Source organism: Danio rerio, chromosome 11 (assembly GCF_052040795.2).
Source record: "Danio rerio strain M-AB ecotype USA chromosome 11, GRCz13ab, whole genome shotgun sequence".
Lineage (NCBI taxonomy): Eukaryota > Metazoa > Chordata > Actinopteri > Cypriniformes > Danionidae > Danio > Danio rerio.
Genome location: NC_141031.1, coordinates 15,612,505 through 15,630,000, shown reverse-complemented (window position 1 = coordinate 15,630,000; position 17,496 = coordinate 15,612,505). Strand labels below are relative to the sequence as shown.

The following is a 17,496-nucleotide window of genomic DNA, read 5'->3' as shown; positions in this document are numbered from 1 at the left end:
TTTTGTAGTGTTCTCGTGCAGTGTGTTGTGACTGACTAAACACCGAGTTAAACCATAGCCAATGAAGACAGAGTCGTAGCAAGTTTGATCATTTACTGTCACTTTTCTTATTAGCATTTATGGTGAAAACTGCAACAAAAATAACAAAACAATTCTCAGAAATTGAGTTTTGACAGGTATTTCCACTCACATATACATAACATAAACAGACTACAGTTCTCCCTGCAGTAGGAATTACACTAGCAAACAAAGTTATTAAACGTTGTATTTTTTACAAAATAATCACTAATATAAAGTCTTCAACATGTCTAATGTGCAAAACATAAACTTACGGCATTGCCTCTATGATGAGTTTAAGCGGATGGCTTAGATTGTCCAAGAGAGCGCATGTCTGACATGGCTTCCACAAAGAGCCAGGAACACTAACAGGAAGTGACTAAACAGGAAGTATGTTATAATGCAAAATAAAGGTATTCCTTTTTACACACGAAGTAGATTAATTAAATAAATTATGAATTTCACATTTTAACAAAGGAAATATGTATCTAAAATATTTAAAGAAGATATTTTAAAGTGAAACTTCTTAAAGGGCAACACACTCCCCGCCTGACCTATGTAAGGTCACTATGAACTTCTGGGCCATACACTAATCTCCAGATCAGTCTTTGGGTAGAAGCAGAACAACCTCTGAAATCGGCCTTAGAAAGGTTTTTATATTCCCTTGGTCAGTTGTTGAAACCTCAACCTTTCTCACATATCCATCCTTTCCTGGGAATACAGCAGAGACTCTGGCCATGGGCCAACAGTTGCGGGCTATCTGCTTATCCCTGAGCAGAACTAGATCTCCCACTTGAAGGTTTCTGTGAGGTACTGTCCACTTCGGTCAGTGTTGCAAGCAAGGCAAGTATTCACGGCTCCAGCGTGTCCAGAACTGGTTTGCAAGCGCCTGAACTTGTCTCCATTGCTTTGTATACAGGTCCTTGTTTGGTCCATCTTATCTGGAGTACGTGGTAAGTCACATTTGTGCCAACCCTTGCATTTGCTGTTTTGGTTTGAGTGCTTGAAGGATTTGGCGACATGAACTAGAAGCGCTACTCCTCTTACTAAAGAGGTGAAGGTGGAGAACCTTTGAAATCTGGTAAATATAAGTCCTGCTTCCTCCAGGTAAGTAGCACATGTTTGGATTTGAGGACGAATTTCTGCATCATTCTCAGGCTTAATTAGCTCAAACATTTTACTTGATTTTGTTTTTTCTGCAGGTGGCTGTCGAAGGAAGGAGGGACCGGTGAACCAGGAAGTCTGCGCCAGGCATGATGCAGGTAAGGATCGCGATGCATGATCTGCTGGATTTTCCTCAGTACGTACATAGTGCCATTGCTCAGGTCTTGAGGACTGTAGGATGCGCTGGACTCTATTGTGAACATACACATAGAATCGCTTTGACTCATTATAAATGTAGCCAAGGACCACTTTGCTGTCTGTAAAGAACCTTATGTCATTTAATTCCAGATCTAGCTCATCCTTAATGAGATCTGCCATCTCAACTGCTAAGACAGCAGCACACAGCTCAAGCCTGGGAATCGTAGGTTCGGACAGGGGTGCTAGTTTCGCCTTGCCCATAACAAACCCTACTTCAACTTGCCCATCTTTCTGAAGCACTTTCAGGTATGCCACAGCACCTATGGCCTTGGTTGATGCATCAGAGAACACACACAATTCTGTATGCACTGCTTCAGTTAGTGAGGTTTTAGTGTATGTACGTGAGACGTGAAGCTTTTCTAGCTCTTGAAGAGAACTTCTCCAGGCCACCCATTTGTTTAGTTTGACCTCCGGAAGGGATGTGTCCCAGTCTGCACTTTCAGAGGTAAGTTCTCTAAGAAGGGCTCTTCCCTGGATCGTGACAGGTGCCAGTAGACCCAGAGGGTCAAAAACACTGTTGACAGTGGAGAGAACTCCACGACGGGTGAATGGCTTGGTAGTGGTGGATGTGGAGTAGGTGAATGTGTCAGTTGAGATCTCCCATAACAGACCTAAACTCCGTTGTGTGGGAGATGTTTCTCCACTCAGATCTAAGTCCTTAATCACTGGAGCACAGTTTCAGGAGGAAAAGCTTCCAAAACAAACTGAGAGTTTGAAGCAAACTTGTGCAAGCGTAGGTTTGACTCAGCTAATGAAGCCTGTGTTCGTTGGAGCAAATCGATAGCTTCTGCTTCAGATGGTACAGATACCACACCATCATCGACGTAGAAATGTCTTTCCACAAACTTTATGGTATCTTCACCATGATCTTTTGCACCTTCTCTGATGGCTCTCTGTAGTCCGTAAATTGCCACGGTAGGTGATGGACGATTGCCGAAGACGTGGACATTCATTCGATACTCAATAATTTCCTTGTTGACATCGTTGTCTTTGTACCATAGGAAATGGAGAAAGTTGCGGTGGTCATCACGCACCAAAAAACAATGAAACATTTGCTGAATATCAGCTAGGATTGCAACCCTCTCTTTCCGAAAACGTAGCAGGACACCAACAAGGGAATTATTCAGGTCAGGGCCAGTGAGGAGCACATCATTGAGAGAGACGCCAGAGTAACAAGCACTGGAATCGAAAACCACTCTGATCTGATTGGGTTTTTGGGGGTGGTAGACCCCAAATGTGGGAAGATACCAGCACTCATCCTCTTCTTTTAGTGGTGGTGCTACCTCAGCATGTCCGTTGGTAAAGATCTTTTCCATGAATTCCACATACTGTTGCTGCATCTCAGGTTTTCTCTTGAGGGTTCGTTGCAGGCTTGAGAATCGATTAATAGCTTGCTCCTTGTTGTTTGGCAAGCGTTGGCGTGGTTCTTTGAATGGTAGAGGAGCTACCCAGCTGTTAGATTTATTTCTGAAGACATTTGTGTCCATAATTTTCAAGAAGGTTGTGTCCTCCACAGAAGGGGCAGGTTTATTGTCATGCTCGGTTTTGCAAAACACTGTCTGTCCAAGTGTCATCTCAGTTGCCTTTTTAAACACACTGCTCTGTTGTTTCTCTTTGACCTGCATAAAGCTTGTACTGGGTTGAAAAATTGAGTGACGACCAGTTTCCAGGACACTGGTTTTAAATGTGTTAACTGTGGGCTTGTGTACATTCCCCAGGCACACCTCTCCTATTACCACCCATCCCAGGTCCAGACGTTGAGCAAAGGGGGCGTTGTTTGGTCCATTGACCTGCTGCCTGACCTTGTGTGCTCTAATCACATCTCTTCCTAGTAGCAAAAGTATTTCTGCTTCTGGTTCTAGGTCTGGAATGTACTTGGCAATGTGTCGTAGATGAGGCTGGTGAAGAACTGCATTTGGAGTTGGAATTTCAAACCGATTGTTCATGATTTCATGACACTCAATGAGTGGTGGAAGAGATATGAGAACTCTGCCATCCAGAGACTCAATCTGGAATCCTTCTGCTTTCCTGCCAGATGTTTCTACAGTTCCAGAACAAGTTCTAAGATTATATGTGAACTGCTCACTCTCCAAATTGAACAGCTCAAAGAATTCTGGTCTGGCTAATGAACGGTTGCTCTGGTCATCCAGAATTACATAGGCTTTTATGGCCATGTCCTTGTTACCCTTTGGGTACAGCTTTACAAGGCAGATTTTTGAACATGAGCGACCCCACTGACCAGGACCACAAATCTCTGTGCAGCTTGTATTGACGGACGTCATATCAGAATTATCCTCTCCCTCCCCGCCGTCCTCTTGTGATGGTGGAAGAGATTTGACTACTTGAGGTGATGGGCCAGGGTGCATGGCTGTGTCATGATTAGTGCTGTTGCATTCAAAACATTTCACAAAAGACTTACATTCCTTGGCGTGATGAGAAATTGAGGAACAGCATTTAAAACATATTCCTTTCTCCTTAAGGAAGGCTTTTCTGTCATCAAGGAGTTTGTTTCTAAATGTTCTGCATTTTTTCAATGGGTGTGGTTTATTGTGTAATGGACAGATTTTGTTAGGGTTTTCCTTGACTGCACACACATCTGTTTTGTGAACAGAGATGGGTTTGTTGGTGTGAACTTTTCCCAGTGAATTTGTCTGATTTTACAGTTGTCATAGCACTGCTTTGATACATAAAGCTAGGGTCATTTCGCTTCTTCGCTTCATGACACACAAAGCTGCAAAAATAGTCAAATGGAGGAAAATGGCCATGACTCTCTTTATACCATGACCCCGAAGTCACCCATTTGTCCTGAAGCCCATACGGAAGCTTATCTACAATTGGTGCAATCCCACGTGAGGTGTCGAGGTACAATAGGCTTGTGAGATAACCATCTTCTTTAGCACCTTGGATTTCCATAAGCAAATCCCCGAGTTCACGTAATTTGATGTGGTCTTTAGCTGTGATCCTAGGAAAACTGTCCAAGCGCTGAAATAGTGACCTTTCAATGATTTCTGGTGCAGCATAGCACTCACGTAGTCTTTCCCATGCCTTATATAATGCAAGATTGGGATTGCTGACATGCACTGAACAGATGCGCCTCACCATTTCACCAGATTCCCTCCCAAGCCATTTAGTCATGAGGTCCAGTTCCTGGGTTGCTGTGAGGTTAACTTCACGAGCTGCACTTGTGAATGAAGAACACCATGATCGATAATTCTCAGGCTTATCGTCAAATTGGTACAGTCCTGAACAAACAAGATCACGTCGTGCTAAATACTGCGCCAAAGGCTCTGCCTGGGGTGGCGTGCTAGTTGAAGGAATGCACTGAGGAATATATGGCTTTGCATGTATGTTCATAAAGGGGTTTGTCCTGTCAACTTCAGATTTTATAATACCCGTGGATGGACTAGACAGGTTTGCAGCAGGTAAGTGTACAAAATCAGCATCCTGATACTTTGGCTTGTCATTAATAGACTGTGTATGTGAAGGGTCTTTTACTGGAGGACTCCATGTTATGAAGCTGTTGTGCGAGTCAGCATGAGATGCTGGAGCGTTAGGCAAGGCTGAGAAGTGTGCGGAGGGGTAATGGCTTGAAAGGTTTAATTGAGAATTTACATATTCACTTGTGCGTTCAATTTTTACTTTCTCTTCGGATTCTCCTTTTTCAGCTGCAGCATGCATTTCTATTTCAGCATCTTCCAGTACTTGTGCCTCAACAGCAGCTATATCAGCTTCTCGTTGTAGTGTTAACACTTCCAGTTCAGTGTCTAATTTTACTGTTTCTAGCTGATTTTGCGCTTCTCTTGTGGCCTTTTCTATCTTCAGTTTAGCCTCTTGGCTAGCGTATGATGCTCTGACTTTAGCAGCTTCGGCTCTGGCCCGAGCACGGGTTACACTCTCTGATGAAGCAGATGACTTGCCACTTCTAGCACTGCGCACAGACGACTTGCTGCTTGCGGACATCTTGACCACTTTCACATCAAAGCTGCCTTTTCACTGTAGTGTTCTCGTGCAGTGTGTTGTGACTGACTAAACACCGAGTTAAACCATAGCCAATGAAGACAGAGTCGTAGCAAGTTTGATCATTTACTGTCACTCTTCTTATTAGCATTTATGGTGAAAACTGCAACAAAAATAACAAAACAATTCTCAGAAATTGAGTTTTGACAGGTATTTCCACTCACATATACATAACATAAACAGACTACAGTTCTCCCTGCAGTAGGAATTACACTAGCAAACAAAGTTATTAAACGTTGCATTTTTTTACAAAATAATCACTAATATAAAGTCTTCAACATGTCTAATGTGCAAAACATAAACTTACGGCATTGCCTCTATGATGAGTTTAAGCGGATGGCTTAGATTGTCCAAGAGAGCGCATGTCTGACATGGCTTCCACAAAGAGCCAGGAACACTAACAGGAAGTGACTAAACAGGAAGTATGTTATAATGCAAAATAAAGGTATTCCTTTTTACACACGAAGTAGATTAATTAAATAAATTATGAATTTCACATTTTAACAAAGGAAATATGTATCTAAAATATTTAAAGAAGATATTTTAAAGTGAAACTTCTTAAAGGGCAACACAGGTTTGATAAGCTGGATCTTTATGCTTTTTGTTAGCAATTTGGTGAAAGTCTTTTCTGAGATTTTTGCATTCATTGTCAAACCAACCTTTATAATTTTTTGTTTGTGTTTTCCAAATTTGAATTGTTGTTTGATGTTTGATATAGTAGCCAAAGTTTGAAATATGTTATTAAGATTGGATGTTGCAGAGTTTATTCCACTAGTATCTTGAGTGAAATTTGTGGACATAAAGAGATTTATCATTGTGTGTACTGTAGAGCTCCACATTTTTTCTCTAAATGTTTCTGCATCAGACGTCTCTCCGCAGGACGTCTCTCCGCAGCTGCTGACAGCAGTTTTCTTTATGATAAGGAGAGTCATGGGGTGGGATATAGACAGCACATAGGTAAAGATTACTCTGTTGCAGGATCGATTTTAATTCAAGCCAAATTAGTGAATTTTTAGTTTCCATGACTTTAATCAGATATTTTAGATTAACTTTGCCATATAAGACTGCAACCTGAATCACGGCCACATTTTATCTGGGAGTGTTTGACTGAGTACAATACACCAGGTACAATACATCAGGTCTCGATAAATATAACTATATCTATGTTTTTTATATTATTAAGTAGGTCTTGGTCTGTAGACTTGTTTCCAAAAGTTGAAGAACGCAAACCTTAAATATTCCAATAACTAATTCTAAACGATTTCATTGATAAACTAACAATAAAAATATTGTAAAATATATAGGTAAGCTATAGTAAAATGTGTGTGTGTGTGTATATATATATATATATATATATATATATATATATATATATATATATATATATATATATATATATATATATATATACAGTATTATTCTTGCTTCACTAGTTTGGAGTAGATGATGATGAGCAGTTGTCTGATTTGATTGAGTCCAGTGGCTAAAGGGTCTGGTGTTTGTCGCACGGCTGCTGCGTGGCTCTGCTGGTGTGATGGAGCTGTTGGGGTCGAGTCCTGTCTATTGTATGTAGGAGGGTAGAATTGTCTCTGTGTGTAGTTCTGTTGCTGCTGGGCTGGAGTTGCTGGATTCTGCCTGTTGTGTGCAGGAGGGTGCAGGTGTGTCTGGGGATGAGGGCTTCTGTGGAGGCCTGCTGTGTCCTAATGAACCCAGAGCTGATCCTTTCAGCAGTATTGCGAAGGCCTGAACTCCTGTCTTGTTGAGGTGTACCTGATCATACATGTTTTGGGGCCTGATGTCTTTAAGGTAGGCCAGGTGAACATTAGGAATCAGCGCACAGGCTCTGGAGAGTTCCACATTGTTTCCATGGATCACGTGGTATGGCACGTCACTGCGTGGCAGTAATGTGGACAGGGTGATTCTAGCTTCAGGAAAGAGCTGTGAAGCTCTGATGGCCACTCCTCGCAGCAGAGGAGCCACGTTGCCTCTGGTTGCTTGCAGGTCATTTTTCCCTGTGTTGTTAAGGATGTACTTGTAGGATTCATTCAGGTTTTTGTCAGATAAGATCTGAAGAGTTTTATTTGTGTTTGGGCACCATCTTTTCTGTGCTTTGATTTCTGGAAATAAGAGTTTTTCTTTTAGATATTGTCCATTTGAGTCCATGAGGATGAGAGCCTGTGTATGTGAGGTGGGTTTGATGGATTGTGGGTCTGTTGGACGCTGGAGCTTATCCACTGTCTGTAAGGACTGAATCTCAGTGAGGGTCTCTTCACAGATCAGGTGTTCGGTTTGAGAGTCTCTGGACGATGATGAATGGAGAAGCTGGTTCTTCATATTATCAATGAGTTCATCTTTCTTTTGAAGTTCTGATTTTAAGGCTGAGAGTTCTTCCTGTATTCCTGTTTAAATCTCTGCTAATTGTCTTCAAAATGTTGTTTTTAGTTCTGTCAGCTTTTCTCTTGTTTTATGGAGCTCTTTTGACATCTGCTCTTTGTTTTTCTGTAGGGATTCTGTCTCTTGTTTTAGGTCCATCATGTCGTTTTTAAGCTGTTGCAAGTCATTGTTGTCTTTTAAGTGGGATAATATTAATTATTTAAGTTCACCACATCTATTTCTAAGAGTGGGAATTTTTCTTTCATTCTTGTCATAAACAAAGCTGTTGTTTGATTCCTTAAATTGGAATCTTTAGATAATCAGCTGATTGTGAGTGGAATATGGGTAAAAATCATGATCTCGAATGTTCCGCTTTTATTTCAGACGAAATGATTACAAAAGAGTTGCAAAGGTTTGAGAAAATTGCAGGCCCCATCAGAACGATCCCCCTTGGGTGTAAGAATGTTGCTTTAAAACATGTTCTCTCGTTTAGACGTCAAGTTTACATGTTTTTGAATGTTGAAATTAGTGATTATTTCCCGGATACAGAAAAATGTATTTTTTCTGTTATGCGGGCCAGAAAAGTGAGCAGCCTAAAAGTGCTGTCACAACAGAAATGGTTTCGATTAAGAAAACATATCACTAATATAAGAAGTGGAAAGAAGCCAGGGAAAGTGAGGGGGAAAACTAAATATTAAATGAAGGTGTTTCTTTTCTCTTTGCTATCTGTTCTTTCCTCTCTTTTTTTCCCTTTTACATGTAAGTCTTGAGAGTGGGGTCAGTTAATGTGAATGGAATGAGAGATGGGGGGAAAAAAAGAGTCACCTTTCAGAAATAATAAAGTGGAAAGAGTTGAGTGTGGTGATGCTACAAGAAGCTCATAGTTGTATGGATAATGAGGTTGATTGGGGATTATGGTGGAAAGGTGAGAAAATCCTTGGAGTGCTGGAGTGGCTGTACTTTTTTCCCCCACTTTAAAAGTAAAAATCCTGTCAAAAAAGGAAGAAATTTCTGGCAGGTTGTTGGTTATAAGAGCTGAAATATTGCTTTTTTTCTTCTTCTTTTTTAAATGTTTATGCCCCTAATGGAGGAGCAGACAGGATACAGTTCTTCACTAAATCAGAGCACATATTAAAACAACAGCACGAGGGTGACATTGCTATATTACGGGGAGATTGGAATTGCACATTACATTTTATTCAGGACAAAAATGGAGAAGAGCCTCATTTACAATCAGCTGCATTTTTAGCAAATATTATTTTAAAAATTTGCTTTTCGAAAGTTTGGAGAGAATATAACCCATTAGAGAAACAATATACTTGGATAAAAATTTGTAATGGGAAGGTGTCTGGAGCTTGATTAGATAGATTTTATATTTCACATACTGGAAGAAACACGGTTGCTAATGCATCAATTATCCCTATATGTTTATCAGATCATAAACTAATAACAATTGAGTGTATGCTGGTAGAGAGAAAACATAAGAGTTTTTACTGGCATTTTAATGTTAAACTTCTTGAAGATAAAAATTTTTGCCAGAATTTTAAAGTTTTTTGGGAGACCTGAAAAATGGAAAAATCTCGTTTCGGAAACAATATTAAATGATGGGAAGTGGGGAAAGTTCATATCCATAGTTTTTATCAGCAATATACATCACATTCCTCATTGATTTTAAAGAAAACTTTGGAGTGGTTGGAAAATTATATCATTAACATTGAAAAGAGCATGAATGAAAATGATACCCTGACTCTTCAAGATAGATTGACTGAGAAAAAGAAGAAGTTGAGTTCTTTTTTAAATGAAAAAGTTAAAGGAGCCCTGATAAGGAGTCGTTTTTTTTTAAAATAAGAGATGTGGATGGACCTTCTTTTTTTTTTTTTTAGTTTGGAAAAAAATGTGGGACAAGAAAAACTGATGATTTTTTAAAAAGATAGTAATGGACATAACACGTCAGACCCTGTAACAATGCGCAGACTTGCTGTCAATTTTTATTCTGATTTATATGCCTCTGAACCTTCTAATGAGGAATGCAGAAGACTTCTTTCGGAGGATCTCCCAGTTTTAACTCCAAAGCTTAAACTTTCACTTGAGGCTGATACTACTTTTGAGGAAGTCACTGCTGCAGTTAAGGGGCTTTTCACAGGACGAACACCAGGGTTGGATGGACTGCCTGCTGAATTGTATAAGGCATTTTGGGCTGAATTGGGAAAAGATGTATTTGAAGTACTACAAGAATGTGTTTACGAAGGTGTTCTACCTTTAAGTTGTCAAAGAGCAGTTTTAACATTGCTCCCAAAAAAAATGTGACTTAACACTTTTAAAAAATTGGAGACCTGTTGCAATTTTAAGTTCTGATTACAAAATCTTTTCAAAATGCTTGTAAAATAGATTAAATCTTGCAATAAATACAATTATACATAAAGATCAGTCGTATTGTATTATGAAAAGATCTATTACAGATAATCACGTTCTAGACGTGCACAAGCTCGTCCACCCCCAATAATAAATTAGACCTTACTGGACTGACACCGTTTTACAGGTCAATGTTGAGGTCATGGACTCTTTTTAGGTTCTTTAGGGAGCACAAGGGTGTGAAAAGGCTGAGGTCAAGAGAAGAACCCCTACTTTACAATCCTGCTCTTGATCTGGATGTTCTCAATTCACTTGCTCTCAGAAAAGCTTTGAAGACTGCAAATATATTCAAAATTGGACCCTTTGTTTCTGAGAATGGCTGGATTTACTGCCGGATCTAGCATCCAAACTGGGAATGAGATCTGTTCGGGAAACAGGAAAATTGTTGACTCAGATAGTTGAGTCTTTACCATTGGATTACATTTTGTCATTAGCAACCAACAATGGAGAGAATACGATTCCTGCATTCCCAGAGCTGGTTATATCAGCCAACACAAGAACTTGGTCAGAAACAGAAAACAATTTATTATCATTTAAAACACCAGAACCAAGACTTTTTAGCACTGCTGGAAAGAAAGCAATGGGCTCTATGCACGGCGGCGCGTGACGCATTTCCGGTAAAATTTAAGTCCCCGAGCCTACTTCCGCCGATCGTACAGTACAGTGCTACAACAGGAGTGCTACTGATAAAAACGAGTAATGTTTTGGACAGTTGTCTTAATGTTTTATGCCATTATAGCCCACTTATATATGTTTATGTCAGCTACATAAATATGACATCTAAACGTTTAAAAGTGTCATTTCAAAGACGTGAGAACAGTACTTGTAGATACCACTGCTGTGTTCAGCAATGCACAGCGTCAAAAATTGAACTCTTACCTTAGTTTCCACACGTTTCCAAAAGACAAAGTCGTGCAGAAGAGGTGGGTTGTTGATATTAAACGTGAGAATTTTACAGAAACAGAAAAAAACAAGAGTGTAGCTGACAATTTCAGTCTAGAAAACTGATCGAGGCTCGAGTGCCAACCGGATGCAGACATTTAAAGAAAGGAGCTTTTATGGCAAATAATAGTTTATTTTCATTGCCTTTGAAGTAAAAAAAATGAACATTAATATACATAAACATTTCTTAAGCTACTTTCTAAGTGCAATTTTTAAATTCAGAATAAAGACCTTTATTTTATTCACTGTACATATAAAATATAATTCACTGTATGTAATTTGAAATAAAAATTGTCAAAAAAATGTAACATTTTGAAAAAAATATTTTATTCAGATGAACAGAAACAATGACATTGAATCAGTTGTTTTCTTGAATCAGGTGCTTCTTCTGTAACTTGTGCATAGAGAGGTATTTGGGTTTATACATATTAAATAAATAAATAAATCACCCATCTGTTTCATGGAACTTAACACATAATTGATCCATTCCAAACAATTGTTCATGTGACAACTCACATTACACATTTCAGAGTAATGGGCTGTCTGGAAAAGCAAAGCAGCCAAATGTTTGCATATCCCACTCTCAGCCACACAAGAGCAGGAGCTATTAACTAGCAGATGATGGCATATATCTTCTGACGGATGTCCGCTCCAGGATACACATAACATTTTCTAGCTCTGAATCTCATAATGTTACCTAGAAAACAGAAACAAGAATATTAATAGGTTTTTAAAGAGAGTCATTAAAGGCAGTTCACTCAAAACTGAAAATTCTATTTCCTCATCCTTCACTTGTTCCAAACCTGTTTGAGTTTTATTTCTGATGTTTAACACAAACAAAAATACTTTGAAGAAAGCTGGAAACTTGCAACCACTGATATTCATAGTAGTTCTTTTTCATACTATGGAAGTCAATGGTTACAGGTTTTCAGCTTTCTTCAAAATATCTTTTTTTTAAAGGCATCTGCAGCAATATCATCAGATTAAACTACACAGTAAATCATTAATTTAAATGATTTAAAAGTAGCTCCCTTTAGTCACACTTTAAAATAAGGTTTCATTAATTAATGTATTTGCTCACTATTAAAATAACTATTTAATATTTAATAGTTAACATTGTTAAACTAATTTACTAATGAATAAAAATCCAAAGTCATGCTTGTTAACATTAGCTATTACATTGTGAGTTAACAAGCACAATGAATAAGCATTTGTTCATTAATGTAAAAAACTAATAAATATTGAAATAGACAAATTGTTGATGTGAAATTAACTAATGACACCTTATTGTTTTGGGTCACCCTCCCATTTAATAACAATGTTATCGACTAAATAGAAAGCATGCTATCTCCACTGTTTCAGCAATAAATCTCAGCATTGACACAGTGCTATTTGTCTGTTGTGGATGGAACGGCATTGTATTATTTTATTCCTAATATATCTTGATCAATAATCATGCTTACAAGCTAAGACAGCATCTGTGTTTCTGTAATTATCCGAACTGAACAGTGGTGGTCACTTTAGAACAGTAAAAGTATGAATGGGACAGAACTTCACATGTATGCTGTCCTACTCTCAGCTGGTGAGGAGACTCCGATTTCTTCATAGATCTATCGGTAGTAATGAGCTCTCACTGAGATCTTATTCCTGCCCTGTTTTTACCTGACACTTTGAGACAGAATTATGTACACATATGATTATTTTTACTTGCGTGATAAAGCTGCAGATGGACGGATCGTAAGAGTATTAACGCTAAAGTTAGCCTTCAGGCTAGCTGAACTTACCTTCATAATTGCACAGGTAGGAAGATGCATACAACTTGAAACCCTTCTCAAGCTTTGCTCTGCGATGTTGTAGAGCACATCTGGACAATCATTTGCACATCGTTGACCATAATTTACTCTCAAACAGCGAGTAAATATTGACGACTCTGCCATAATACTGTTTACCTCCGCTTAAAATCACCCAGACCGGAAGCTGGACCGCGGCCTTAGACAAAACGCGGAAGTAATGCGTGCATATAGCCCATTTATGTGATGTGTGTGAAAACCTCAAACCTGTCTCAACTCCAGAGTGTGAGAGAGACCAAATGGAAAGAGACAATTGTACCAAATGCCTCCCCAAAAGGTTGTTGGAGATCTCTGTATAAGCCTCCAATTGAAAAAAAGAATGGAGACTGGCAGTGGGGGATTTTACACTGTATTGTTGCTACAAACTGTTATAGAGCGCGCCTTGATCCTCAGATAGGGGAGGGCTGTCCTTTTTGTGGAGAACCAGAAACTGTTTTCCATTTATTTCTTAATTGTGAAAGGCTACGGCCATTATTTTATCAGCCAGAAGAGTGGTTCCAAAAACTTGGAGAGGTCTTTACACCTGCAATGTTTATTTATGGACCTAAATATAAACAAAATCAAAGAGAGTATAATGTTCTATTAAATATCTTATTGGGGCAAGCAAAGACGGCAATTTGGCTGTCAAGAAAAAGTAAATTAAATGACAAGGGTTAAACTGATGCTTTTTTAATATTAAAAGGACTAATAAAATCTCACATTAATGTAGAGTATGGGTTTTATAAAATGGTAAATGATCTGGCAATGTTTAGTTACAAATGGGGTCTAAATCAGTGTATTTGTCATGCTGACTCTGAAAATGTTCTAAATATTTATTTATAAGTATCAGCAAATTATAAAAAAAAGTTTTTGTTTTTTTAATATGCCATGTAAATTTTAATTAGCTAAACTGTTTTATGTTGTTTTAATTGTTTTTTGTAATAAAGAGACCCTTAAAAGTAAAAAAAAGTCTCTCTCTCTTTCTCTCTCTCTAACCAAATTTCCGGTTTGAAGTGGGAGAGGTGTTGCGGTAAGGGGTAATCTATGGACCTTTTTCACTTTTTTTCACTTTTTCCTTGAATGATATTGATTTATATAGGTTGTATTTACTGTAGACGTAAGTCTGAGAGTAAGTTTTGATTAACTTGCTGAGAGTTTTTTGTCCGAGTGGCGAGTGAGGGGATGGCGTTGCACATGGATGTGCAAGCGTCATCTCTGTCACTCCGGCACGGCATTAGATGCACATCGCGCAAGCTGGAGTAGCCGTGGAGGATGTTTTGGCTTGAAGTAGCTGAAAGAGTTGGACATGACAATATCATTTCAGCGTCCAGGATGAATAAGGCAGTGGTAGTTTTCTTGAAGGAGGAGCAGCTGGTCAATCTGTTGGTAGAAAGCGGAATAGTGGTAAGTGGAGCTTTCATTATAGTTCAACCGTTAGTATCGCAAACTGTAAAAGTAACCATTTCAAATGTGCCACCTTTTATTCCCGATGATGACATAAAACGCGAGTTATCGCAATTTGGAAAGCTTGCAAGTGGAATCAAGATGTTTCCGCTTGGATGTAAACATGAATCCCTGAAGCATGTTTTATCATTTAGGCGGCAGGTGTTTATGTTTTTGAATGAGCCGACGTTAAATGTGTCTTTTCGTTGCGTGCATGATGGAAAATCGTACATGCTATATGCGAGTACAGGGGAAATTAGGTGTTTTGACTACGGCCTAGTGGGGCACGTCAGATTATTATGTCCCCATAAAGAAAATGTAACGATTGACAGAAGTCAAAATGACGCAGACAGTGTGACTCAATACAATGTGGAAGAAACGGGTGAAAATCGGATCGATCAAGGGGAGGAAATATCAGACAATGCTAGTGTGGAGAATGAGGTTAGGCCTGCAGTGGAAATATCTGGGGTGACAGAAAAAGCTAACAAAGAAACAAAAGTGGTCCAAGAAAAAGTGTTGGTGAGAAATGTGGAGGAGGCAGGGCAGGTGGAAATTACAGGGAGTGTCAATGAAGCGGCGCTGGTTGACACTGGAGAATGTAGTACTGGAGAAACAGTTATTTCAAAGCATATACTGATGGGAATGGATGATGTGGAAGGAGAGGAAGGAAATGATGATGATGCTTTGTCGGACATTTCAGATTTGTCAAACTTATCACAGATAGGTTGTGACGAGTCCTATTTGTTAGAAGAAATTGATGAATTCTTGGATGAAACGTTTGGTAAAGTAGTTGAGGTGAAAGACTACTTTGCGGATCTCAATAAATTTGAATGGTCTGTTTTGCATTGGATGAAAAAGGTTGGAGAAGACAGATTAAACAAGCAGAAACGGTTTAGATTGAGAAAGTTTATAACGAGAATTAGGAAGGGGAAAACCCCTAAAAAAAGGAAATTCAAGTAAATTTAGCTTACAGTAGTTAGGATGAGCAAAGCACTATGGTTGATTCTTTCTCTTTTTTTCCTCACTATATATCTTTTCCCATTTCTGGAATCCTTTTATGGAGGCTTTCAGAGTAGGATCCTTAAACATAAATGGGGGAAGAGAAATGTTTTTGGAGTTTATAAAATTAAATGAAGTAAAAGTTGTCTTTTTACAAGCTACACATTCTGATAGTAATAATGAAATTGATTGGTATAGATGGTGGGAAGGAGAATGTAGTTTAAGTCATGGTACAAATTTTAGTATGGGAGTTGCAATTCTTTTCTCTAAGTCACTAGATTTAAATATTTTAATGACAAAAGAAATAGAAAAAGCTAGAACTTTATTGGTTTTGGCCGAAATAAGAAATATTAAATTCCTTTTTGTTAACATTTATGCCCCAAATATAGGAGCAAATCGGGAAATAACATTTCGAAAATTAAATGAGGCAATTAAAGAAATAGATGATGGAAATATATGTATTGTAATAGGAGGTGACTGGAACTGCACAACAAACTTTTTATTAGATAGAAATGGAGAAGAATCCCATCCAAAGTCTAGTAAATTACTTCTTGATATTATAAATGAGTTAAGTTTAATAGATGTATGGAGAAGTAGAAACACATCAGTGAAGCAATATAAATGGGTAAAGATAGTAGATTCTATTGTGACGGGAGCTAGATTGGATAGGATATATATAAGAAAATCAGAAATGAACAGAGTTATTAATGCCAATATTTTTCCAAATGCTTTTTCAGATCATCATATGGTGACGTTCGATTACAATATAGTAAAAAGTTCAAAGCCAAAATTTTATTGGCATTTTAATGTAAAATTATTACAGGATAAAGATTTTTATAAAAGTTTTTGGGAATTTTGGGAAATTTGGAGACAAAAGAAGAACGATTTTGAAAATCTAACTCAATGGTGGGGATTGGGAAAAGCGCACATTAGGGTTTTTTGTCAACAATTTTCTTACAATGCTACAATAATTGTGAAAAATAATATAAAGAAATTGGAACATGAAATTAATGAACTGGAAAAAAAGAACTTTTTGGAAAGGTGGACTGTGATACTGGTTGTACAGATCGGTTGTTAAAAGATCTTCCACAACTAAGACTTGAAGACAAGAACTCATTGGATGTAATGATTACTTTTGATGAACTTTCGAAGGCTGTACAACAGCTTGCCACAGGAAAGTCACCAGGACTGGACGGTCTAACAGCAGAATTTTATAAAGTTTTTGGAATATTTTAGGTGAATATTTGTATAAAGTATTCTGTGAATGTTTTAAAAGAGGTTGTTTACCAATTAGTTGTCAGAGGGCTGTGTTATCTCTGCTACCAAAGAGTGGAGACCTTGGTATGTTAAAGAACTGGCGTCCAGTATCCTTAATGTGTCTAGACTATAAAATACTATATAAAGTTTTAGCTAATAGAATAAAGAATGTTTTACATAGTGTGGTGGAAAAAGAGCAAACGTATTGTATTCCGGGATGTACCATATTAGACAACTTGTTTTTCATGAGGGATTCAATTGATGTGTCTATTAGAGATGAACTAAATGTTGAATTTTTATCTATTGATCACAATATCATTTCTTGGATAAAATGTGAAGGTTTTGTGACAGGTTCTTGGATTGAAAATGGACCACCTAAACTTCCTGAGGGTTAAAAATGGGGAAAGGAAGGAATTAAAGTGTTGGGTTTGTTTTTTGGGAAAAATCTATATAAAGAAAAGAATTGGGATGGTACACTGGAAAAGGTTGTTGCCAAGTTGTCTAAATGGAACTGGCTATTACCCGAACTGTCCTATAGAGGCAGAGTATTAATTGTTAATAATCTGATAGCCTTTATATTATGGCATAGACTGAATGTACTTGAACCGCCAGGAGAATTAATTAAGAAAATTCTGAGGAAATTGGTGGGCTTTTTCTGGTCTGGTCAAAAATGGATTCCTGCACCTGCACTTTACCTACCAGTATATGAAGGAGGACAAAGCTTGATTGATGTGCGAAGTCGCATAAATGCTTTTCGATTACAAGCAGCAAAGAGACTGTTATATGAAGAAATTGTTGGATGGAC

At 38.2% G+C, this 17,496-nt stretch overlaps 2 long non-coding RNA genes across 2 annotated transcripts; both read right to left on the bottom strand.

The window, feature by feature from the left end:
* Positions 1-78: 78 nt before the first annotated feature.
* On the bottom strand, positions 79-5,838 carry LOC101882447 (uncharacterized). Its single transcript, NR_200078.1, is given in 2 exon segments — positions 79-5,539; positions 5,744-5,838. It is a non-coding gene; the product is annotated as an uncharacterized LOC101882447 (long non-coding RNA).
* Positions 5,839-11,468: 5,630 nt separating this feature from the next.
* LOC147834770 (uncharacterized) lies at positions 11,469-13,159 on the bottom strand. Its single transcript, XR_015502179.1, has 2 exons — positions 12,948-13,159; positions 11,469-11,860 (listed from the first exon to the last, which is right to left on the bottom strand). It is a non-coding gene; the product is annotated as an uncharacterized LOC147834770 (long non-coding RNA).
* Positions 13,160-17,496: the final 4,337 nt, after the last annotated feature.